This window comes from Danio rerio, chromosome 4 (assembly GCF_049306965.1).
Source record: "Danio rerio strain Tuebingen ecotype United States chromosome 4, GRCz12tu, whole genome shotgun sequence".
Classification (NCBI taxonomy): Eukaryota; Metazoa; Chordata; class Actinopteri; order Cypriniformes; family Danionidae; genus Danio; species Danio rerio.
Window position 1 is genome coordinate 34,841,895 of NC_133179.1, and position 23,664 is coordinate 34,865,558.

The window sequence follows — 23,664 nt, forward strand, 5'->3', positions numbered from 1 at the left end:
CTTCAGTCCGCAGGCTGCCAATTGAATAGCCCTGGTCTAGGGGTATGATTCTTGCTTTAGGTGCAAGGGCTCACAGGTTCAAATCCCAGACAAGCCCTTGAAAGTGTCTGTTGTTTTGAGGGACATCATGGTGTTCACAGAGGCCTGTTTCAACGGCAGTTTGCAAGCATCAGATATCATCTTGCAAAGGTTTTGATTCCATGGTATAATAGTTAGCACTCGGGACTTTGAATCCAGTGATCTGAGTTCAAATCTTGATGGAACCTTTTCCTTCTTTCCTTGCAGCTTCATATCAGTGAAATGAATGAGACCTATTTCAATCACACAAATTAGTGAGTGGTTCTGATACTATGCGCTGAGATAGCTATTTGATGCTATCACCATCCTCCTCCACTAATCACTTACATAATGTTATGTGTGGTTTTGCCATGCAGCTTTAATCTGTGAAATGGATAAGATCTATTTACCTCACTGCAGCTACTGGATAAAAACAACAACAATTTATAAGCAAAAAAGGGGCTGCGACTTTTTTTTTGGGCAGTAGAAGTCCCGGGTCCAAGTGAAGCACAAGCCCTGCTTCAACGTTTGAGATTTTGAAGGTATGTACTGACTCAATCATTAGAGAAAGATTTCTGACCGTCTGCTTCTGATACCATGTGAAGACTTCAGATTTTATTGGCTCGTTGGTCTAGGGGTATGATTCTTGCTTATGGTGCAAGAGGTCCTGGTTTGCTATCCCGGATGAACCCTTGCAGTTTCTCTGTTTTACAAGGCATTATGTCTTTCATAAAAACGTTTTTCAAAGAATTCCAGTTTGTCAGCAGATAGTGTCGGCACATAAAACATTCCTTTGCATAGTGGCTTGGTTGTTGAGGAGTATGATTCTCGTTCATGCTGTGAGAAATCCCACATTCAAATTTCGGTTGAGCCCTTACAGTTGTCTGCTGTTTTGTAAGGGCGTTGTGGCTTACACAGAGGCCTTTTTTCTGAGAAGGCCGGTTGGTCAGCAGATAGTGTTGCCATATAAAGTTGCTGTTTTGCAGTGGCTCCTTGGTCTAGGGGTATGATTGTCGCTTAGGGTGCCCTTGATTCGTTAGAGGAAGATTTCTGACAATCTGATGCTTCTGTCCCCATGTGAAATTCTCTTAATTTAGTGGCTCGTTGGTCTAGGGGTATGATTCATGCTTCAGGTACAAGAGGTACCAGGTTCAAATTCCAGATGAGCCTTTGCAGGTGTCCTGTGTTTTACAGGGCATTATGGCTTACACAGAGGCCTTTTTTCTGAGAATGCCGGTTTGTCAGCAGATAGTGTTGCCATGTAAAGTGGCTGTTTTGCAGTAGTTCGTTGGTCTAGGGGCTTGATTCTCGCATAAGGTGCGAGAGGTCCCATTTTCAAATCCTGGACGAACCATTGCAGAAGTCCCAGGTCCAAATGAAGCAAAAGCCCTGCTTCAATGTTTGATAGATAAGGATTTCTGACCATCTGTTGCTTCTAATGTCTTGTGAAATATTCAAGCTTTTGTGGCTAGTTGGTCTAGGGGTATGATTCTCGTTTAGGGTGCGAGAGGTCCCGGGTTCAAATTCCGGACGAGCCCTTGCTGATTCGCTGTTGTTTTACGGGGCATTATGGCTTTCATAAAAACTTTTTCGAGGAATTCCAGTTTGTCAGCAGATAGTGTCGGCACATAAAACATTCCTTTGCATAGTGGCTTGGTTGTCTAGGAGTATGATTCTCGTTCATGCCGTGAGAAATCCCAGATTCAAATTTCGGTTGAGCTCTTACTGTTGTCTGCTGATTTGTAAGGGCATTGTGGCTTACACAGAGGCCTTTTTTCTGAGAATGCCAGTTTGTCAGCAATTAGCGTTGCCATATAAAGTTGCTATTTTGCAGTGGCTAATTGGTCTAGGGGCATGATTCTTGCTTCGGGTGCGAGAGGTCCTGTGTTCAAATCCCAGACAAGCAGTTGCAGGTGTCAAGTGTTTTACAGGGTATTATGTCTTTTATAAAAACTTCTTTCGAAGAATTCCAGTTTGTCAGCAGATAGTGTCGCCACATAAAATATTCCTTGCATAGTGGCTTGCCGGTCTAGTAGTATGATTCTCGTTCATGCCATGAGTAATCTTATGTTCAAATTTCGGTTGAACCCTTACAGTTATCTGTTGTTTTGTAAGGTCGTTGTGGCTTACACAGAGGCCTTTTTTCTGAGAATGCAGGTTTGTCAGCAGATAGTATTGCCATGTAAAGTGGCTGTTTTGCAGTAGCTCGTTGGTCTAGGGGCTTGATTCTCGCATAAGGTGCGAGAGGTCCTGCTTTTAAATTCTGGACGAACCATTGCAGAAGTCCCGGGTCCAAATGAAGCAAAAGGCCAGCTTCAATGTTTGTTAGATAAGGATTTCTGACCATCTGTTGCTTCTGATTTATTGTGAAATATTGAGACTTTTGTGGCTCGTTGGTCTAGGGGTATGATTCTCGCATAGGGTGCGAGAGGTTCCGGGATCAAATCCCGGACGAGCCCTTACAGTTTCTCTGTTGCGTTACACGGCATTATGGCTTTCGTAAAAAACGTTTTTCGAAGAATTCCAGTTTGTCAGCAGATAGTGTCGGCACATAAAACATTCCTTTGCATAGTGGCTTGCTTGTCTGGGAGTATGATTCTCGTTCATGCCGTGAGAAATCCCACATTCAAATTTCGGTTGAGCTCTTACAGTTGTCTGCTGTTTTGTAAGGGCATTGTGGCTTACACAGAGGCCTTTTTTCTGAGAATGCCGGTTGGTCAGCAGATAGTGTTGCCATATAAAGATATTTGCAGTTTCTGTTTTGCAGTGGCTCGTTGGTCTAGGGGTATGATTCTCGATTAGGGTGCCCTTGATTCGTTAGAGATCTGATGCTTCTGACGCCATGTGAAATTGTCTTAATTTAGTGGCTCGTTGGTCTAGGGGTATGATTCTTGCTTCGGGTGCGAGAGGTCCCGGGTTCAAATCCCGGACGAGCCCTTGCAGGTGTACTACCTTTTACAGGGCATTATCTCTTTCATAAAAATGTCTTTCGAAGAATTCCAGATTTTCAGCAGATAGTGTCGCCACATAAAACATTACTTTGCATAGTGGCTTGCTGGTCTAGGAATATGATTTTTCGTTCATGCCATGAGAAATCCCAGATCCAAATTTCGGTTGAGCCCTTACAGTTGTCTGCTGTTTTGTAAGGGCGTTGTGGCTTACACAGAGGCCTTTTTTCTGAGAATGCCGGTTGGTCAGCAGATAGTGTTGCCATATAAAGTAATTTGCAGTGGGTGGGTTGCAGTGGCTCGTTGGTCTAGGGGTATGATTCTCGCTTCGGGTGCGAGAGGTCCCGGGTTCAAATCCCGGACGAGCCCTTGCAGGTGTACTATCTTTTACAGGGCATTATTTCTTTCATATAACTGTCTTTCGAAGAATTCCAGTTTGTCAGCAGATAGTGTCGCCACATAAAACATTCCTTTGCCTAGGGGCTTGATGTTCTAGGAGTATGATTTTTCGTTCATGCCATGAGAAATCCCAGATTCAAATTTTGGTTGAGCCCTTACAGTTGTGTGCTGTATTGTAAGGTCGTTGTGGCTTACAAAGAGGCCTTTTTTCTGAGAATGCCAGTTTGTCAACAGATAGTGTTGCCATATAAAGTTGCTGTTTTGCAATGGCTCGTTGGTCTAGGGGTATGATTCTCGCTTCGGCTGGCGAGGTCCCGGGTTTAAATCCCGGACGAGCCCTTGCAGGTGTCCTGTGTTTTACAGGGCATTATGTCTTTCATAAAAATGTCTTTCGAAAAATTCCAGTTTGTCAGCAGATAGTGTCGCCACATAAACATTCCTTGCATAGTGGCTTGCTGGTCTAGGAGTATGATTCTCAAGCATGCCGTGAGAAATCCCACGTTCAAATTTAGGTTGAGCCCTTACAGTTGTCTGCTGTTTTGTAAGGGTGTTGTGGCTTACACAGAGGCCTTTTTCAGAGAATGCCGCTTTGTCAGCAGATAGTGTTGCCATGTAAAGTGACTGTTTTGCAGTTGCTCGTTGGTCTAGGGGCATGATTCACGCTTAAGGCGTCCAAATGAAGCAAAAGCCCTGCTTCAACGCTAAAGCTTTTGAAGGTATGTTCTGACACAATTGTTAAATAAGGATTTCTGACCTTCTGCTGCTTCTGATGTCTTGTGAAATATTCAAGCTTTTGTGGCTTGTTGGTCTAGGGGTATGATTCTTGCTTAGGGTGTGAAAAGTCCCTGTTTCAAATCCTTACCCCTTGCAGTTTCTCTGTTGTTTTATAGGGCATTATGGCTTTCATAAAAAACGTCTTTCGAAGAAATCCAGTTTGCCATCAGATAGTGTCGGCACATAAAACATTCCTTTGCATAGTGGCTTGGTTGTCTAGGAGTATGATTCTCGTTCATGCCGTGAGAAATCACAGGTTCAAATTTTGGTTGAGCCCTTACAGTTGTCTGCTTTTTTGTAAGGGCGTTGTGGCTTACTGAGGCCTTTTTCTGAGAATGCCAGTTTGTCAGCATAGTGTTGCCCTGTAAAGTTGCTGTCTGAGTGAACTATCCTTTTAAGCCAGGAGTCACCAAACTTGTTCCTGGAGGGCCGGTGTCCTGCAGATTTTAGCTCCAACCCTAATCAAAAACACCTGAACAAGCTAATCAAGGTTTTACAAGGTATACATGAAATACTCAGGCAGGTATGTTGAGGCAAGTTGGAGCTCAACTCAGCAGGGACATTGGCCCTCCAGGACCGAGATTGGTGACCCCTGCTTTAAGCTATAGCATTTAGTTTTAATTTGCATTTAGTAATAATAATGCAATACAAAATGCTATTACAGTTGTAACAATTTAAATTATAGGCAATAACAACCGATAACATGTCTCAACTAACATGTCTACAATTACAATTAAAACTTGCTTTATCGAATTTTACATTTTAACTGCAAATTCCTAAAGACAATTATTTAACATGAAGTTAGCTGACCAAAACCATCGTTAGCCAACTAAGGTCGCAAGTACCGTAGTTATAAGCATAGTTTGTTGATTTGCCGTTTCCCAAATCCATTGCTCCACCGAACATTCGCAAACTACGTCGCAAACTTAAGCACTCACAACTACAACTCTGGAGCTGTAGAAACATAGTTCCTGGCTGTGTTCTATTCCCAGTTATCCCCCTATGCCATATTCATTTAGAACATTCTAACATTCAAAGTTTAAATTCAAATAAAAAAACATTAAGATCATCTCCCTTAAGTGTAATTTGCTTTCAAATTATTTTTGCAGTTCAGTTTTAGCAATCGTCATGTTTACAATTGTGCTCACTTAGCAGTGCACTTTGAAAACATTGATGTCATTTTGAACACAGCCTCAAGCTAAAGCTATAGGTGACCTATTAATTACAGTTTTTTTTCCATTTGTTTACACACAATTACTTGTACTACAGACACAATGACTACTACATGTAACTGATGCACCAACCCCCTGAACCAATTCTGCTAAACTACAAGCACAATTCCTGCTTTACGCTCAAATTGCAGGTTCAAACACACTTTTTTCAAAACACTACACACAATTCTTTGCATTTTGAACAATTTTCATGCAGAAATCTTTTGTTTTCACAAGGAACACACTGTCATTCACAATTGTAAAGTCAGTTGTCCTATTTTGCATACTAACTGATCATATAGGTAAACACCTTTCACAAAGAATTGCAATTTAAAAATCAGAGCTCATCTGGTTCATAACTGGTTTACTGCCCACCCATGTTTTTTAGTTGTTTATCTCCCCCTCCATATTCTCCATTCCTCAAACCTATTGAGGATTTTTTTTCTGCCTGGAGATGTAAAGTGTATGACCGAAATCCACACACACCTATACCCCTTCTCCAAGCTCTAGCAGTAAGATCACAGGTAGGGAAGGTATTACTGTAAATGGTGTCTAGCTCTTAAAAGAGCTCCTCATCAACTCGGCTAGCTTAGTGGGTAGAGCATGAGACTCTTAATCTCAAGTTCGAAGGTTTGAGTCCCATGTTGGGCTTTTCTGTTACCTTTCTGTCTCTCTCTCAGCAAACTTTGATTAGGTTCATATAACAGACCTTTTGAGACAAAGTTCAGCGTTTCTACCACTGTAGGTGACCTTTTACTTAGTCTCTATGGCGCAATCGGTTAGCGTGTTCGGCTGTTTTCTGAAAGGTTGGTGGTTTGGTTCAAGCCCACCCAGGGACGAATTAGGCATTTTGCTGCCTTGCAACTGCTAACACGTGCACTGGGCATAGATCCTGGGCCACATTCTGTCCAGCATTACAAGATGAAGCTGAGATGATACAAGATGAGGATTTAGCAGAACTTTGTCACAGTTAGGGAAGGTATTGATGTAAACGGTAACTAGTTCTTGAAAAAGTTTCTTACCAGCCTGGCTAGCTCAGTCGGTAGAGCATGAGACTCTTAATATCAGGGTCATGTGTTCGAGCTCCATGTTGGGTGCTTCTGTTACCTTTCTGTCTCTCTAAGCAAACTTACATTAGGTTCATATGACAGACCTTTTGAGACAAAGTTCAGTGTTTCTACCACTATAGGTGACCTTTCACTAAGTCTCTTTGGCTCAATTGGTTAGCACGTTTGCCTGCTATCTGAAAGGTTGGTGGTTGATTGTTGCTCGGAGGTTTTCCCCCGGGACACCATCAACAGGTTCTACGTCACAATCACTGAGTTCAGATTTTCGAACTCGAGGGATTCGTGCAAAATGATCAATTTGCGTCATTCGCGCCGCACCATTCGCGCGCATCATGCCGCAGGATGTCTATACACGCGTTTGCATTGACTAAACATGTAAATCACTCACAACTTGGAACGCACGTCAAGCGACATTCTGTCCAGCGTTACAGGATGAAATCAGGATTTAGCAGAACATTCTCCAGGGTAGGGAAGGTATTGATGTAAACGGTGTCTAGCTCTTGAATAAGCTCCTCACCAGCCCAGCTAGCTCAGTCTGTAGAGCATGAGACTCTTAATCTCAGGGTTTTGGGTTTGAGCTTATTCAAGAGGAGCAGGGTCCAGGGTACCGGTCAGGTTTGAGACATAATCATCCAGACTCTAAGGCCGTACTCACACCTCACACTAGGTACAGTTGCCTCAAACCAGGCCAAAGCATGCTTGTCCCCCCTCCCGTCTCCCCCGACGGCCCGCGCTCACACCACAAACGGGCTTCGGCACGCTTACGTCATCACTGCTGGGCTGTTCAGTGAGAAGCGCGCTCTCACTCAAAAGCACAGTGGAGATTTCTCTAGTTATATCGTTTAAATCGTTTGATATGCAGTCAAATATTTCGCCAAACAGTCCTTAGGGATGCATTGACACGCAGTCAGATATTTTGCCGAACAGATCCGCCACTTCTGGCGCTCATAAACAATCATAAACCCCTCGTGCTGCAGGTATGAGGAGGTCTGCTGAAGGCGCGCAGCTGTCGTGAAGTGAGGAGTTTGCGTCTTCAATAAACGACGGCAGTTTGCGTTCACTGAACAGTAAGAATGATTAATAAATCCATATGAAACAGTCCCTTAAAAGTCACGTCTCGCTTTCAGGCTTTGGCTCAAGTGAACCGTGTTCAGGCACACCTCTTCCAACTGGGCCAGGGCCGGCCAAGTGAACCGTGCTTGAGCCCGATTCAGCGCACTTTCACTTCTCAAACGATCCGGGAAACGGACCTGGGCACGGTACGGTACGGATGGCATAGTGTAAGTAGGCCCTAAAAGACCCCTTCCATCTTGTCAGCATTTTCTGCATCATGACACGCTGATTTTTGTTGACTATTGGTTTTTTTCTTCTCCGATTTTTGTTATTGGGCAAATGTCTCTTACAATATATTTTTGTGGCGCTGTTACTTAGCTGGTCAAAGTGCCTGTCTTGTAAACAGGAGATCCTGGGTTCAACTCCCAGCAGCGCCTTAGTGCTTGTTTTATAGAGCTTAACGAAATGAATTATGAAATTGTATAGCTTTGAGGCGTAATGGATAGTGCAACAAATAGAGTTGAACAACCTCTTAGGTTGCCATTTAAAGACTTGCTGTCTTTTTTTTGATCTCTTTGTGCAGAAACATCTTGCCCTCTTTTTTGCGCTGTGGCTTAGTTGGTCAAAGCGCCTGTCTAGTAAACAGGAGATCCTGGGTTCAAATCCCAGCAGTGCCTAATGTACAGGTTCCAGGACTGCTTATTCTTAAGAGTTACGACTGTTTACGCAGCGGGATGTTTAGCAGTCGGTTTCTTAACAAAACTCAAATCCTTAAGAATGCTGCTCGTTCAAGAGGGCTTTGGACGATGGCTTTATATAGCAAAGTGTGGTAATGCCTAACCAACTGGACTTTAATATATCAAGTCCAGACATTTACACATGCAGCGCTACCGTTGTTAGGTTTACTTTTCCTTTTTTTTTCGATTAAACAATTAGCCCATGTTAACATCATTTGGCACTGTGGCTTAGTTGGTCAAAGCGCCTGTCTAGTAAACAGGAGATCCTGGGTTTGAATCCCAGCAGTGCCTTGTCCGCAGTTGGCCATTCTTTCATGGGCCAGAGAGTACCAAAAAGTGCTTTCTGTGCAACAGTGCTTGAGGCTGGAGAGCATTCAAGCTCTGTGGTGCAATGGATAGCGCATTGGACTTCTAGGCTGTGAGCTGAGGCTGGGGATTTAATTGGGCTGGGCCAATTGCCTAGGAGGTTAAGCAGTGAGGTCAAAATCATGTTGCGTTTCCACTCTCGCGCTAGTAGCTCGCAGCACGTCACGCAAACCCCGCCCCCATAACGTCCCCCGAATCTAACGTCACACAACCCGCCCACTTCAGTAGGCAGATAAAGCACACCATCACATTCTCACGAAACCATTCAAATGAAGATAACTGAAACAAACAAATGACATGTTACTGTACAACATTACATTGTATTTTGTTATGTAGCGGATGCACCCCGCTACGCACATAAGTTTAAGGATGACCGCTATAAAAAGTGGTCACCCGGAGTCCCCGTTCCTGTTCCCCCAAGCACACACACACAGGCCAAGTTGTCAATAAGGGGTATCAGATTTATTAAACAAAAAGATCAAAATCAGAATCAGGGAACAAAAAGGCCAAAACAAGAAACAAAACAAGGTACGTTACCTAATATTAAACCTCTTACCTATACCAAAAATAAAATTCCATAAATAAAGCATACAATTCTAACCTCCATAACTAACCACAAAACAGGAGAAAACTGGACAAAAGAAAAAGGGCCTTCCCGTTGATCATTCAGCATTAAGGTAAATATTAGCCACAGCTAACACATGATACCGTCCTAGTACCGTATTTAACAGAGTATCTCACCAGATGACTTTGAAACAGGGTTGGAGAAAGGCATTACACAATCAGCCACCGCTAATGCAGGTTACCGTCCTATTACCGTATTTAACAGAGTATCTCGCCGGATTACTTTGAACAAAAGGTTTCAGACAGATCACTGCCGCACAGAGAACTCAGAGCGAGCTGCTCAGACACACACAAAAGCAAGGGGAAACAGGAAGAGAACTCGATGAGGAGCGTCAACGGCGTGCCTTTATAGCTGGCGCCGCCCCTCTCACAGCTGCACCTGATCTCCGCTCATGTGGAGAGAGAGAGAGAGAGAAAGAGATAGATAATGGAGGAAACACAGAGGAACAATACACACTTGCATTGTCAAAATTAATGTTACTCAATATGTAACAATGTCTATACGCACATGCCTGTGTGTTCTTATTTATCATATTCATTTACTCACCAAACGACTGAATTTGAAACTAATTTTCATGTGAAGCAACACGCCCCTTCAGCTACTCCAGAATGCAGCAGCATGAGTGGTCTTTAATGAATTGAAAAGAGCACATGTCACTCCGCTACTCACCCGTTTGTACTGGCTGCCAGTTGCTGCTCGCATCAAATTCAAAGCTCTGATGTTTGCCTACAAAGCGACCTCTGGCTTTGCTCCCTCTTATCTGCTCTTACTTCTGCAGATTTATATGCCCTCCAGAAACTTTCGTTCTGTGAATAAACGTCACCTTTTGGTTCCATCCCAAGGAGGGAAGTAATCACTTTCCCGAACTCTCGCATTCAATCTGCCCAGTTGGTGGAATGAACTCCCTAACTGCATCAGAATGGCAGAGTCACTTGTTAGTCGTTCAAGAAACAGAGTCACTTGTTAGTCGTTCAAGAAACGACTAACAACTCAACTATTTAGTGTCCACTTCACTTCCTAATCTGCAATTGCCTCTAGCTATACCACTAACTGTACTCAAAAAAAAAAAATCTTACATTACTAATGCTTTCCTTTTTAGACTTTACACACCTGAAACTTGCCTACAGCACTTATTCATTGTTGCTCTTATAGTTGTGTAAATTGCTTCCTTGTCCTCATTTGTAAGTTGCTTTGGATAAAAGCGTCTGCTAAATGTAAATGTAAAACAGCAAGCTGTGTACACGCCCCCAAAATGACACATTATAACACATCATAATAAAAATCTGAATTGTTTTTTGAACTGAACCTAAACTGGCACACTCAGAAGAACCATAATAATAGTGTTAAATCATAAAAAAATGGGTAAACTATGTAACCTTTAAACAATGTGTTAACTTTACTATTTATTCTATAATCATCAAGATTGATAAAAAAGTTCAACACATTCACACAGCAGTGAACGTGTGCACACACACACACACACACAGCAGTGAACATGTACACACACACACACACACAGTTAGAACAGTAGGCCTACATACTGTATCTACCTTGGAAGAAGCGATGTGGTTCTTTAAAGTGTTGTTTTACATATGGAACCTGATTAAATTTTACTATAGTTTCTTTGTAAAAACAGCTGTCCATAATTCCTGAAAATAGAAAAAAAAAAGATATAAATAAAGAAACTGCAAAGAAACGATTAAATCATATTGAAGAAATTTGAACTAATTTTCTAACACAACTAGCGGTCCAGGTCCCTGGCGGGATATGGCTCCCCAGGCATGAATTTTTTTGGATGCTTTGCTTTCGGTTTTACAACATTATTAATAGGGTCTGTACTATTACTAAATTTGTAGGACATGTAAGCACGTATAAAGCAAATAGCCTAAATAAAGAGATGCATGAATGAATGTTAATTGAATCTTTTCATTATGGCATTGTTCAAAATGGCTTACCTGGCTTTTCCATAGGTCCACCTGAGTTGTTTTAATGGTTTTCTAATATTGCAGACTGATGCTTTTAACTGTATTCTAAACAGAAGCTCACTCTGAACCTTTTTAGCAGATCGCTCATTGTCCTTGTTAAGTTTTTCGTCAATCGTTTTAAGTGCAGCACTATACAACAAACACATACAAAAATTTTATTAATAACTTTTTGACATCAGTGTTGCTGAAATACTTGATTTGACAAGATGATAATACACAATACCTGTTCATTTTCCTTGCAGATGTTTTTCTAGGAAGGCCTACAGGTCTTTGATGTCTATAGTGTCGTCTTATAGTGGTGTTGTAGACGTGCACACCCGACTGCAACAGGAAAGCCCTGATGTCAGCAAGAGAGTGCTTTGATGTATTGATGCATCATTTTTTTTTCACTGCAATAATTGGTTGAAATGATCTGAAATTAAATCTATAAATGAAACACAAAACGGTTATGATAGCTAAGTGATTCTGAGTCGATTTGTTAATGTGCTGCAATATGCAGAAAGGTTGTTAACTGTGCCCGATGAACTGTGAAGTTTGCGGCCATCCATTAACATGATCATCAACGTAAATGGATGAATAAAACTAGCGCACGAATTGCACTGGCAAAAATAATCATCATGATTATGAATGTGTTGCTTAAATGTTTGTATAAACGCATATTATGCAAAAAGCTTAGTTTGGTATTGTGAGAATGAAGATATCTGCACATTTGTAGTCAGTTTTTTGTAGTTAAAGTTTGCTTAACCAAAGATTGATCTTATCCACCTGTGACTCACCCTTAAGTAAATATGCAGACAAGTTTTTGATTAGCTGACCGGAGCATTAACAGCACCCAGTGATATAACTGAGGAATCAAGTGGGATAAACATGATAGAGGGATTAAATGGTAAAGTACGGGGGAATCTTGACAAAAACGCAGGGTTAAGTTGCCTAAAGAAACTTTCCGGTAATAGGTCAGTAAAAAATATATATTTTATAACGTCCTCTTTTTGATAGACGTCGTCAAACATTCTGCCCAAATGCTCAGGAGAAACCTAATCATATTAACATTTCCCTAGACTATATGACACTTGATAGGTAATTTCCCTTTATTTAAGAGAATAATTTAAGGATGTTGCATATTATTCGGTTATCAAGGAAATTGTTAAGTGTTGCAGGACATAAGTGCAAGTAATAAAATATAGACTAGGCTATAGCCTATATTTTATTCATTCATTCATTTTCTTATCAGCTTAGTCCCTTTATTAATCCGGGGTCACCACAGCGGAATGAACCACCAACTTATCCAGCAAGTTTTTACACAGCGGATGCCCTTCCAACCGCAACCCATCTTTGGGAAATAGCCTTGCGCTCAACAGCTATAATAAAGCTTTACATTTATTTTATTTTTTTTTTTTTAATTTAACCATGTCAGACAAACACATAAACACTTGTTTGCGCAGGACTGGATGACAGAAAAGAAGGTAGGTTTCTGATGGTTTTACTCTCTGTTTGCGTAATTTCTAAATGCTCTGTTTGCGTGATTTGATTAATGTAATCTAACCAAAATGCTTCATATTTAATATTTCAAAACTCTTTTGTTGTGTATTGTTTTTTTGTACATATAATTTAGCTATGCCCCATATGGTCCAAAACCTGACAGGTAGACAAATCTAAGCTTGTTTTTAATAACACAAATATAAATATGCATATAATAAACAATACTGCTGCTAATAATAACATTATAAGAAAGCAAGTTGTCATGAATGAACTAAAAACAAGCCACCCAAGATGAAGAAGGCATGGAGGCAGCAGTTTTTATATTTATGTAGAACATAATAACTTTTTTAATATTTTAATCCTTTGAAACATATTTGTGTGTTGCTGTAACAACTTGTCTATTGCTACTTTGCAACAATTTTATTGTAAAAAAAAATTAAGTAAATGAAAGCTAAAGGATTAGGGTAAGTTGATAAATTTAGGCTACTTTATACAGTACAGGCTATTGTCATATCCAAAAGATTCACAGCTTTGCATTCCCACCCACTTTTCACAACCTGTATGAACCCATAAGGCCGCAAGTGCCACAGACCCTGTAGAACTTTTCTTAGCTGATCTTCTGCGTGACCTATTTAGTCATTAATAACAGCTCATTTTTTTTACAGAAAGAGGACCGGGAACTCACAAAGGGTAATTATTATACCATTCTGTCTTTCCGTTATCTCCTTCATGATTATTTGTACTGTTTTCCTACATTTCATGTTTTAACATCATTTTAACTTACTTAAGAAAACAGTGGAGAAGAGGGTGAAGAAGCGCATGGTCTCCAAAATAGTGGTAATTTAATAATATAATAATATATATGTATAATAAAAAAAATATTTTCTGAAATCAACTCGGCTGGCCCGATTCCAAATTCAAGTTGTTAAACCAATTTACTGTTCCACCAAACATTATTATACACCATAGTAGCATGTAGGCTATAAAAAGGCAACATATCAACTCATGAGCACGATAATTGACATATAATATTTGTAAATAAGTGGTTGGTAAAACCTCTTATTGGTTCACCGCAAATCTTGCCTTAAAAGGAAAGTGCATAATTTAGCCTTACCCTGAGTTTGTTTACACTCTGCCTGTATTAACATACATGCTGTATTTTAATATGGCTAATTTGGATGAATTGGCTCTAACTTTTGACAACTTTTTCTTCTTTTTACGCAGTTATGCGCGAATTATATTTCACACGCAAGATGACTAAAAATTAAAATTAAAATACCAAAGATACTGAGCCATTACTACAAGTAAAAAACCAAACAAAAAACAAAACAACAATTATACTTTAAAGGAGAACATTGACGTTTCGAAAAAATGAACTGAACTACAACTAAATTATTAAAAATAAACTTGCGGGACTTCATTTATGTCCTGCGGCAAAATGATTTTTTTTTTGTACTTTTAGTGATCTGCTTGAGGTAGGTCAATTTATTTTTATGCTTAATCAACAACAAAATCATAAGTAAAAATGTAAATGAAGATATAAATGAAAAAGCTTAATAAATGACTGTCCTAGTTCTATCAAAATAGCAAACAACATCTTTTTATATTTAGGCTAAAAGACTGCTTTATTTATTTATTTAGGCCTACTTATTTGTTCTGAATGTTTGCGCTTTTATTTTTGTTATTGTTGTCTTTTATTTCTTCAATTCTACTTTCCAAAATTAATCCTCATTGCACTTAACAAGTTTACAATGATAATAAAGCTTGTTAACAAATGTTTAATGATTAATGAAGGAATTATAATGCTTTGTTTTATCGTTTCATCTTTATTTATAAGAACAGTAGCATATTTACAGCTGCTGTATAGGCTATTTCTGTCTGTTATCATCCCGTTGTGCATCCTGGAGGCACATTCAAAGACTGCGGTCCTACATTAAAAACTCGTGCTTGTCCATTTAAAGCGGTGGCGGTATATGCCACGGCGGTAATAGCCACATTGAACTCTCACCTACTGTAAATCATTCTAACATGTACAATACAGACAAAAAAAAGCAGTGGCAATGGTTCGGTAATTAGATTTGTTTATGGATCATGAAAACCCCACCAGCTTTATATGTAAGCACAGAGTACCCTTTTAGTCATAACAGGAAATATGGATGCCAACGAAGGAAGTTAATGACATGCAAACACATCTCAAGAAGGTCTTCACAGCTACTGTGTTTTCATCCACCAAACATTGCTAGCAAATTGAAGTTAGACCTTCAAGGCCGACCCAGGTGGGACTTGAACCCACAATCCCCAGCTCCGGAGGCTGATGCCTTATCCATTAGGCCACTGGGCCACGTCACCAATCTATTATCAAGGATCTCTTGTATGCCTTCAACAAGATGCCACCGCATGGAAAACTGCACTTTAGGATCTTGATGCCAGTTTGCATTCCGTCAAATAAGAACTAATGGACAAACATTTTCTTTCTGCAATCATTCATATTCCTGTCTCATCGGTCCTGGGGTATGGTTCTAGTGTATAGTGTGACTGGTCTTGAGAGTTTCAAATTCCAGTCAAGGCCACTCTCATTAACTTGAAATCACAACCTTTCTGCAGCTATTTTCTTGCTTGCATTTCATTATCATCCACCTAACATGAGATTGTTAGTTGAGAGCCACGGGGCACTTGAAGTCAAGATCTCCATTACTAGAGCTTAGCGGAACCTTTTAGGTTTGTAACGTGACAGTGAGACTCGAGCAAGATTGGATGAATCTTAATTGAAGTGTGCAGCAAGTCTGAGAATTCAAAGCTAACCATTGTCCTCGGATCATCACACCTAAGATTTGAGTACACAAGCCAGGATTTTTTTGCACAACTTAAATGTAACCCAACAAACACAACCCGAACAGGACTTGAATCCACAATCCCCAGCTTCGAAGGGTGATGTCTTATCCATTAGGCCACTGAGCCAATACTAGCATTTGTTATATCTGTTGTATGACTCATAAAGTTATTGTAACTCAGAAAGCAGCACTTTAGGATCCCTATTGCTTTCAGACGATCTGATGTGTACACCTAATGAAAAAATAGCTTCTCTGAAGAGTTTTCCATTTTCATGTTTTTTTGACTTAAGGGTATGAACCTAGCTTTTTGAAGGCCACACTGGATTGCGCTGCACAGCCAACTTAAAAGGAACTGCATCAAAGACAACCCAGGTGGGACTTGAACCCACAATCTACTTCTAATCTAAATTAGTCGAACATGTACAATTATACCGACAAAATCGTTTGCTACCCTCAGGCAGATGGTTCTGCCGCATCCAGTCACGTACCAGCTGGCTGAAGGAAAGTTTCTTCCCTCCGACTATCAGGCTGATGAACACTTAACACACCACACACAGACTCTACCATACCCTCACTGCACACCATCAATATCAAAATCCATACTTGAAACAATACTGCCTACAACTATGTGGACACCTATTCATTGTACACATCGCTGTCAATTTCACATTGTCGTTGTATTTGCACTGTCTGTATTTTGTACTGTCGTATTTGCACTGTCTTTTTTTTTTTGCACTGTGGTTGTATTTGCACTGTATTACTCTGTATTTTGTGTTGTCTGGAGCCAGCACCTAAGCTTTTCACTCATCATAGCACACGTGCTGCTGATGATGTGACAATAAAAGTGAGTTGATTTGAAAGAAAGTAGCGGCAATGATTCAGTTGTTAGATTTGTTTATGGATCGTTGTAATAAGGATGACAACGAAGGAAGTTAATGACACGCAAACACATCTCTAGAAGGTTTTCACAGCTACTGTGTTTCATCCAACAAACATTGCTCCCAACTTGAAGTGAGACCTTCAAAGACAACCCAGATGGGACTTGAACTCACAACGCCCAACTCCAGAGGCTGATGCCCTATCCTTTAGGCCACTGGGCCATGTTACCAAGTTTTTGTCATGGAGCTCTTGTATGCCCTCAACAAGATGCCAACGCATGGAAAACTGCACTTTGGGATCTCGATGCCAGTTTGCATTCCATCAAATAAGATGTTTGCAACTAATGGACAAACATTTTCTTTGTGTAATCATCCACCTTCGTGTCTCATTGGTCCTGGGGTATTGTTTGAGACTGGTCTTGAGTTTCAAATTCCAGACGAGGCCACTCTCATTAACATGAAATCACAACCTTTCTGCAGCTATTTTCTTGTTTGCATTTCATCATCATCCACCTAACATGAGACCATTATTTGAAAGCCACCGGGTACTTGAAGTCAAGATCTCCCTCCCTCTCTAGCGAACTATTGACCTTAGATCATCACGCATAAGCTTTGAGGAGACATGTCAGGATTTTTTCCATACAATTTATATGTAACCCAACAAACACAACCCAAATGGGACTTAAACCCACAATCCCTAGCTTTGAAGGCTGATTCCTCATCCATTAGGCCACTGGGCCAATACTAGCGTTTGCCATATCTGTTGTATGGCTCAGGAAGTTCTTATAACTCAGAAAACAGCACTTTAGGATTCCTATACCATATTGCATTCAGACGATCTGGTGTGTACACCTAATGACAAAACAGATTCTCTAAAGAGTTTTCCATTGTCATGTCTTTTTGACCTAAGGGTATGAACCTAGCTTTTTGAAGGTCACACTGGATTGTGCTGCACAGCCAACTTAATAAGAAATGCATCAAAGACAACCCAGGTGGGACTTGAACCCTCAATCCCCAGCTTCAAAGGCTGGTGCCTTATCCATTAGGCCACTGGGCCGTTTTTTCTGCCTGTGAACTGTAATAAGCATCCAGGGAGTTGCTGACGCACATAACAAAAAACAACATGAACAAAAAGTAGATTGGAGCGGTTACACAGAATTTTTTTTTTTACGATTATACAGACAAAAAAGAAGCGTCCTATCGGATTTATTTGAAGGAATTCAATTAGAATTTTGATCATATTTTGGAACCATTCCTATTGGATTGTTTTATAGTACAATACATAAAAATCCTTTTGGATAATTTCTACAGTATTTTAATGAGATCCAATTTATATCTTAATTAAGATATGCTTTTCTAATGTCTCTCTTAGCCTATTATACAATAGTTTTGAATGTTTTATGCAGTTTGCTAAAGCTCACCTTCATGTACTTGAGTGCACAGTATTAGTGCACAAATTTCCAAAGAAACATGTCTATACCAAAAACATATACAATGTTGCTAGACCAAACCGTGGGCTGGCCCACTCGAAACAGAAGTTCACTTTGGGCCCATAGCAAGTCCACACAAAGTGGATTGTATATAGCCACAATGAGCGAAGTATAGGTATACAATCTGAGTCAGAAGTATGTCCTATGAGCATGCTCTGTGGGCATTTAGTAATTAACAAAATAGTAAGGTCCCACTAATACTAAGTTGAGTCCAGGCACAAAATGTGCCTACAAGGTCCCAGTAAAGCACTTATATGCAGGGCCATTGTGGCTTTAACACAAAACAAAATTAGTTCACTTCTACTATGTAGCAAAATAGCACAATATCACTTCAACTGCATAATTACATATTTTGAAAGCATAAACTAAAATCAGTAATGAATGAAGCATCTAAAAACTATAAAGACAACATGGAGTATTTTTCAAAGGTTTGGGACAAAACTGCTTTAGTTTATAAAAATGCAAATATAAAAGTAACCTTGTAAATAATTATTCCTTTTTAATATGTTAACTTTTCCACTTGAATATGTTAAAATATAATTTATTCCAATGATGTTAAAGCTGCATTTGAGGCATTTGTGTCCTACATACATTTGAGACAAAACAACAAAACATATAAAAATATACTTACTTAAAAGAAAAACAAAGTAAGATTTTCATGTGTGTATTTTCTCTACCATTTGTACCTTAAAGGGTCACGAAACTCCAAAACACATTTTTTGAGCTGTTGACAGTCATATATGTGTCCCACACTGCTAAAAACACTATTAGGACACAAATATTTCACTAAAAAGTGTAAATTGGTTGTTTTTGCGTTATTTCAAGCAAATTTGTAATTTGAAACTAATTTTTGAAGCTGCGTCTTAACCATGAGATAATAGTGTGTATTCCAGCGTGCAGACTGGACATCTGTGCCAGAGTGTGTCTTATTACGTCTTACAGTGTGGCTCGAAGGACATCTTTTGCATTCAGAGCTGCTTTCGTGAAGAGATCATCGGCAACACTGCTCAAAGTTTACCATAGAGGTGAAAAGGAAGCTCCCTGACCAGGAATTGACCCCAGGCCACAGCGGTAAGAGCACTAAGTCCTAACCACAAGACCACCAGGGAAGGCCTGGCTAAAGGTTGCCCTCTAGCCTAGCTGTGGGCCTCCACCCAGGTGTGCTGCAGCTGCTCTGACAAAAATAACTCTAACGTTTGCAACCTCCTCCTGGAGAAGAGAAAGTCTCAGAGCCTGGTTCACAGTTCTTCTATGGAGGGACTGTCACATGCTTTGTGTAAAAGCATCCTATCAACACCACAACTTGCCATGACAACAAAGCACAGCATGCATTGAAGGAACTCCATGTTTACCGGTCCATGTCCTCTTTCCAAACAGGATGCTAACTGCAGTTGCACTGCAGGATGCACTGCAGTTGCAGTTTGCCCCTGCCAGAGTTGTTTGGTTCTACTTTGGAGTGGATCAAGTTTCTGGGGCTGCCAGCACAGAGCCTGTGGGGTGCTCCCCTGGGTTCAAAGTCTGCCCCAACTGCTCTCATATCTTGGTCCCGTACATCCCTCAGGACTTCCAGAAGAAACCAGTACAGCCACTCTCCTGGGAAGACAGCAGTGACAGCTTGTAAACCAAAATGTTTGCTGTGAGGCTAAGGCGTTCTACTGCAGCACAGATACGCATTCGAAAAGCAGACAATATTCAAAAACAAAGTGCCAACCTAAAACAAGATTGCAGTCAAAATGACCACCTCAGACAAGTGTGAGCAATGTTTCAGTCTCTGTTATACGTCAGGCAAATATGCCACACAGTGCAGACGCTCATACTACTGAAAAGGAAGTTACCTGACTGAGAAAGGTATAAATAGAAATCGGAGCCTGCTCCAAACGAACTGGTCAGCCCCAAGTGGGCTGTAAAAACCTCCTGGAGTTTTCATTCATTTAATGTCTGGTACAAGACACTGCGTCCAACCAGTTATGTTTGAATGTCAAACCTACCCCAATCCTTAAACCAACCTCACAGTTTCCTGCTGTGTTTTATCAACCTCCCAACCTACCCCAACTCTTAACCCAACCTCACAGTAACAAACCTCCATGTGGGTTTCATTGATTCAATGTCTCGTACATGGCACAGAATACAACCTATCGCAGTTTATTAAAATCACACCTACCCCAGCCCTAGGCCCAACCACACGGTAACCTGCTGTGTTTTATTCAATTTTACTCCTACCCCAACCCTAAACACAACCTCAGAGTAAGCAGTTTATATATTTTTTTATTTTTATGAATGTCTACTACAGCTACATCAATCGCAAACCCAGCCTACGTGCGGTATAAGTGCCTACCACTTAGAGGTCATCCAGCCGACTTGCAGTGTAATCTCCTCCACTTGTAGGTCTCTGAGCTGCAGCAACACCTAAGGGCTCTGACACACAGACACAAAAGAAACCATTGCTTTTAACCTACTCTTGGAGAGGAGAGAGTCTCCGACCCTGGATCTCAGGTCTTCTATGGAGGGACTGTCAGGAATCCTGTAAGAGCATCCCATCCACACAACCTCTTGCCATAAAAACAAAGCAGAATGTGTGGTGAAGGAACTCCTGGTTGACAGAGCCTTGTCCTTGCTCCAAGCAAAGTGCTAACAAGGTGCTGAACAGAGTGACGGTGGCACAAAGGTTAGCGCTTATGACTACGGATCAGAAGATTCTCGGTTACGGAAACCAAGAAACTGTGTATGAGAGAGTGCGTAAGTGTATGAGTGGCACTTGTGCAGGCGGAGCAGGGACGTGCCAGCGATCAGAATGAACTGGAGTTTGTGCCAAGACTGGGTCTCAAGAATGGCAGTTCCCATATGGTCTAGCGGTTAGGATTCCTGGTTTTCACCCAGGTGGCCCGGGTTCGACTCCCGGTATGGGAAGGCTTGAGAGCTTTTGCTTCTGTCCTTTTTGGCCAGCGGTCGGACTGCAGCTACCTTATAGGATGTGGTTGTGGAAGTGCCCCGTAAGCCTTCGATAGCTCAGTTGGTAGAGCGGAGGACTGTAGGTGGGATGATGGCAATCCTTAGGTCGCTGGTTCGACTCCGGCTCGAAGGACATCTTTTGCGCTCAGAGCCGCTTTCTTGCCTTCGCCAATTGAGTTAACCCCTCCTCAAAGTTCAGCATGGAGGTGAAAAGGAAGTTCCCTGACCGGGAATCGAACCCGGGCCGCGGCAGTGAGAGCGCCTAATCCTAACCACTAGACCACCAGGGAAGGTCTGCGTAAAGGTTGGCCTCAAGTCTAGCTGTGGGCCTCCACCCAGGTGTGCTGCAGCTGCTCTGACAAAAATAACTAACGTTTGCAACCTCCTCCTGGAGAAGAGAAAGTCTCAGAGCCTGGATCACAGTTCTTCTTGGGAGGGACTGTCACATGCTCGGTGTAAGAGCATCCTATCGACACCACAACTTGCCATGACAACAAAGCACAGCATGCGTTTTAGGAACTCCATGTTCACCGAGCCGTGTCCTCTTTCCAAGGACCATGCTAATGAGCACTGCTGATGCGGACTGGGCCAGTGGCGCAATGGATAACGCGTCTGACTACGGATCAAAAGATTCTAGGTTCGACTCCTGGCTGGCTCGTTTAGGATTTTTTTGCGTTGCTCTCAGTGCAGTGCGGTCGCGGTTTGCCCCTGCCGGAGTTGTTCGGTTCTACTCTGGAGTGAATCGAGTTTCTGGGGCCGCCAGCACAGAGCCTGTGGGGTGCTCTCCTGGGTTCAAAGGCTGCCCCAACCGCTCTCATGACTTGGTCCCGTACATCCCTCAGGACTTCCAGAAGAAACCAGTACAGCCACTCTCCTGGGAAGACAGCAGTGACAACTTGTAAACCAAAATGTCTGCTGTGAGGCTAAGGCGTTCTACTGCAGCACAGATACGCATTCGAAAAGCAGACAATATTCAAAAACAAAGTGCCAACCTAAAACAAGATTGCAGTCAAAATGACCACCTCAGACAAGTGTGAGCAATGTTTCAGTCTCTGTTATACGTCGGCAAATATGCCACACAGTGCAGACGCTCATACTACTGAAAAGGAAGTTACCTGACTGAGAAAGGTATAAATAGAAATCGGAGCCTGCTCCAAACGACCTGGTCAGCCCCAAGTGGGCTGTAAAAACCTCCTGGAGTTTTCATTCATTTAATGTCTGGTACAAGACACTGCGTCCAACCAGTTATGTTTGAATGTCAAACCTACCCCAATCCTTAAACCAACCTCACAGTTTCCTGCTGTGTTTTATCAACCTCCCAACCTACCCCAACTCTTAACCCAACCTCACAGTAACAAACCTCCATGTGGGTTTCATTGATTCAATGTCTCGTACATGGCACAGAATACAACCTATCGCAGTTTATTAAAATCACACCTACCCCAGCCCTAGGCCCAACCACACGGTAACCTGCTGTGTTTTATTCAATTTTACTCCTACCCCAACCCTAAACACAACCAAAGAGTAAGCAGTTTATATATTTTTTTATTTTTATGAATGTCTACTACAGCTACATCAATCGCAAACCCAGCCTACGTGCGGTATAAGTGCCTACCACTTAGAGGTCATCCAGCCGACTTGCAGTGTAATCTCCTCCACTTGTAGGTCTCTGAGCTGCAGCAACACCTAAGGGCTCTGACACACAGACACAAAAGAAACCATTGCTTTTAACCTACTCTTGGAGAGGAGAGAGTCTCCGACCCTGGATCTCAGGTCTTCTATGGAGGGACTGTCAGGAATCCTGTAAGAGCATCCCATCCACACAACCTCTTGCCATAAAAACAAAGCAGAATGTGTGGTGAAGGAACTCCGGGTTGACAGACCCTTGTCCTTGCTTCAAGCAAAGTGCTAACAAGGTGCTGAACAGAGTGACGGTGGCACAAAGGTTAGCGCTTATGACTACGGATCAGAAGATTCTCGGTTACGGAAACCAAGAAACTGTGTATGAGAGAGTGCGTAAGTGTATGAGTGGCACTTGTGCAGGCGGAGCAGGGACGTGCCAGCGATCAGAATGAACTGGAGTTTGTGCCAAGACTGGGTCTCAAGAGTGGCAGTTCCCATATGGTCTAGCGGTTAGGATTCCTGGTTTTCACCCAGGTGGCCCGGGTTCGACTCCCGGTATGGGAAGGCTTGAGAGCTTTTGCTTCTGTCCTTTTTGGCCAGCGGTCGGACTGCAGCTACCTTATAGGATGTGGTTGTGGAAGTGCCCCGTAAGCCTTCGATAGCTCAGTTGGTAGAGCGGAGGACTGTAGGTGGGATGATGGCAATCCTTAGGTCGCTGGTTCGACTCCGGCTCGAAGGATATCTTTTGCGCTCAGAGCCGCTTTCTTGCCTTCGCCAATTGAGTTAACCACTCCTCAAAGTTCAGCATGGAGGTGAAAAGGAAGTTCCCTGACCGGGAATCGAACCCGGGCCGCGGCAGTGAGAGCACCTAATCCTAACCACTAGACCACCAGGGAAGGTCTGCATGAAGGTTGGCCTCAAGTCTAGCTGTGGGCCTCCACCCAGGTGTGCTGCAGCTGCTCTGACAAAAATAACTAACGTTTGCAACCTCCTCCTGGAGAAGAGAAAGTCTCAGAGCCTGGATCACAGTTCTTCTTGGGAGGGACTGTCACATGCTCGGTGTAAGAGCATCCTATCGACACCACAACTTGCCATTTTATGAATGTCTACTACAGCTACATCAATCGCAAACCCAGCCTACGTGCGGTATAAGTGCCTACCACTTAGAGGTCATCCAGCCGACTTGCAGTGT

General features: G+C 41.9%; 1 protein-coding gene and 14 non-coding genes across 15 annotated transcripts in view; 11 read left to right on the forward strand and 4 right to left on the reverse strand.

The window, feature by feature from the left end:
• LOC137491231 (uncharacterized) overlaps window positions 1-23,664 on the forward strand; it is a 498,327-nt gene that overhangs the window by 245,813 nt on the left and 228,850 nt on the right. The gene's annotated exons all lie outside the window — the stretch shown is intronic.
• trnap-cgg (transfer RNA proline (anticodon CGG)) lies at window positions 2,923-2,994 on the forward strand. Its single transcript has one exon. It is a non-coding gene; the product is annotated as a tRNA-Pro (tRNA).
• Window positions 3,303-3,374, forward strand: trnap-cgg (transfer RNA proline (anticodon CGG)). The gene has a single exon. It is a non-coding gene; the product is annotated as a tRNA-Pro (tRNA).
• trnat-ugu (transfer RNA threonine (anticodon UGU)) lies at window positions 7,873-7,946 on the forward strand. The gene has a single exon. It is a non-coding gene; the product is annotated as a tRNA-Thr (tRNA).
• trnat-agu (transfer RNA threonine (anticodon AGU)) lies at window positions 8,113-8,186 on the forward strand. The gene has a single exon. It is a non-coding gene; the product is annotated as a tRNA-Thr (tRNA).
• Window positions 8,464-8,537, forward strand: trnat-agu (transfer RNA threonine (anticodon AGU)). The gene has a single exon. It is a non-coding gene; the product is annotated as a tRNA-Thr (tRNA).
• On the reverse strand, window positions 14,970-15,042 carry trnar-ccg (transfer RNA arginine (anticodon CCG)). The gene has a single exon. It is a non-coding gene; the product is annotated as a tRNA-Arg (tRNA).
• On the reverse strand, window positions 17,395-17,467 carry trnaq-uug (transfer RNA glutamine (anticodon UUG)). Its single transcript has one exon. It is a non-coding gene; the product is annotated as a tRNA-Gln (tRNA).
• On the forward strand, window positions 20,736-20,807 carry trnae-uuc (transfer RNA glutamic acid (anticodon UUC)). Its single transcript has one exon. It is a non-coding gene; the product is annotated as a tRNA-Glu (tRNA).
• On the forward strand, window positions 20,896-20,982 carry trnay-gua (transfer RNA tyrosine (anticodon GUA)). Its single transcript is given in 2 exon segments — window positions 20,896-20,932; window positions 20,947-20,982. It is a non-coding gene; the product is annotated as a tRNA-Tyr (tRNA).
• Window positions 21,068-21,139, reverse strand: trnae-cuc (transfer RNA glutamic acid (anticodon CUC)). The gene has a single exon. It is a non-coding gene; the product is annotated as a tRNA-Glu (tRNA).
• On the forward strand, window positions 21,435-21,507 carry trnar-acg (transfer RNA arginine (anticodon ACG)). Its single transcript has one exon. It is a non-coding gene; the product is annotated as a tRNA-Arg (tRNA).
• trnae-uuc (transfer RNA glutamic acid (anticodon UUC)) lies at window positions 22,965-23,036 on the forward strand. The gene has a single exon. It is a non-coding gene; the product is annotated as a tRNA-Glu (tRNA).
• Window positions 23,125-23,211, forward strand: trnay-gua (transfer RNA tyrosine (anticodon GUA)). The gene is given in 2 exon segments: window positions 23,125-23,161; window positions 23,176-23,211. It is a non-coding gene; the product is annotated as a tRNA-Tyr (tRNA).
• On the reverse strand, window positions 23,297-23,368 carry trnae-cuc (transfer RNA glutamic acid (anticodon CUC)). The gene has a single exon. It is a non-coding gene; the product is annotated as a tRNA-Glu (tRNA).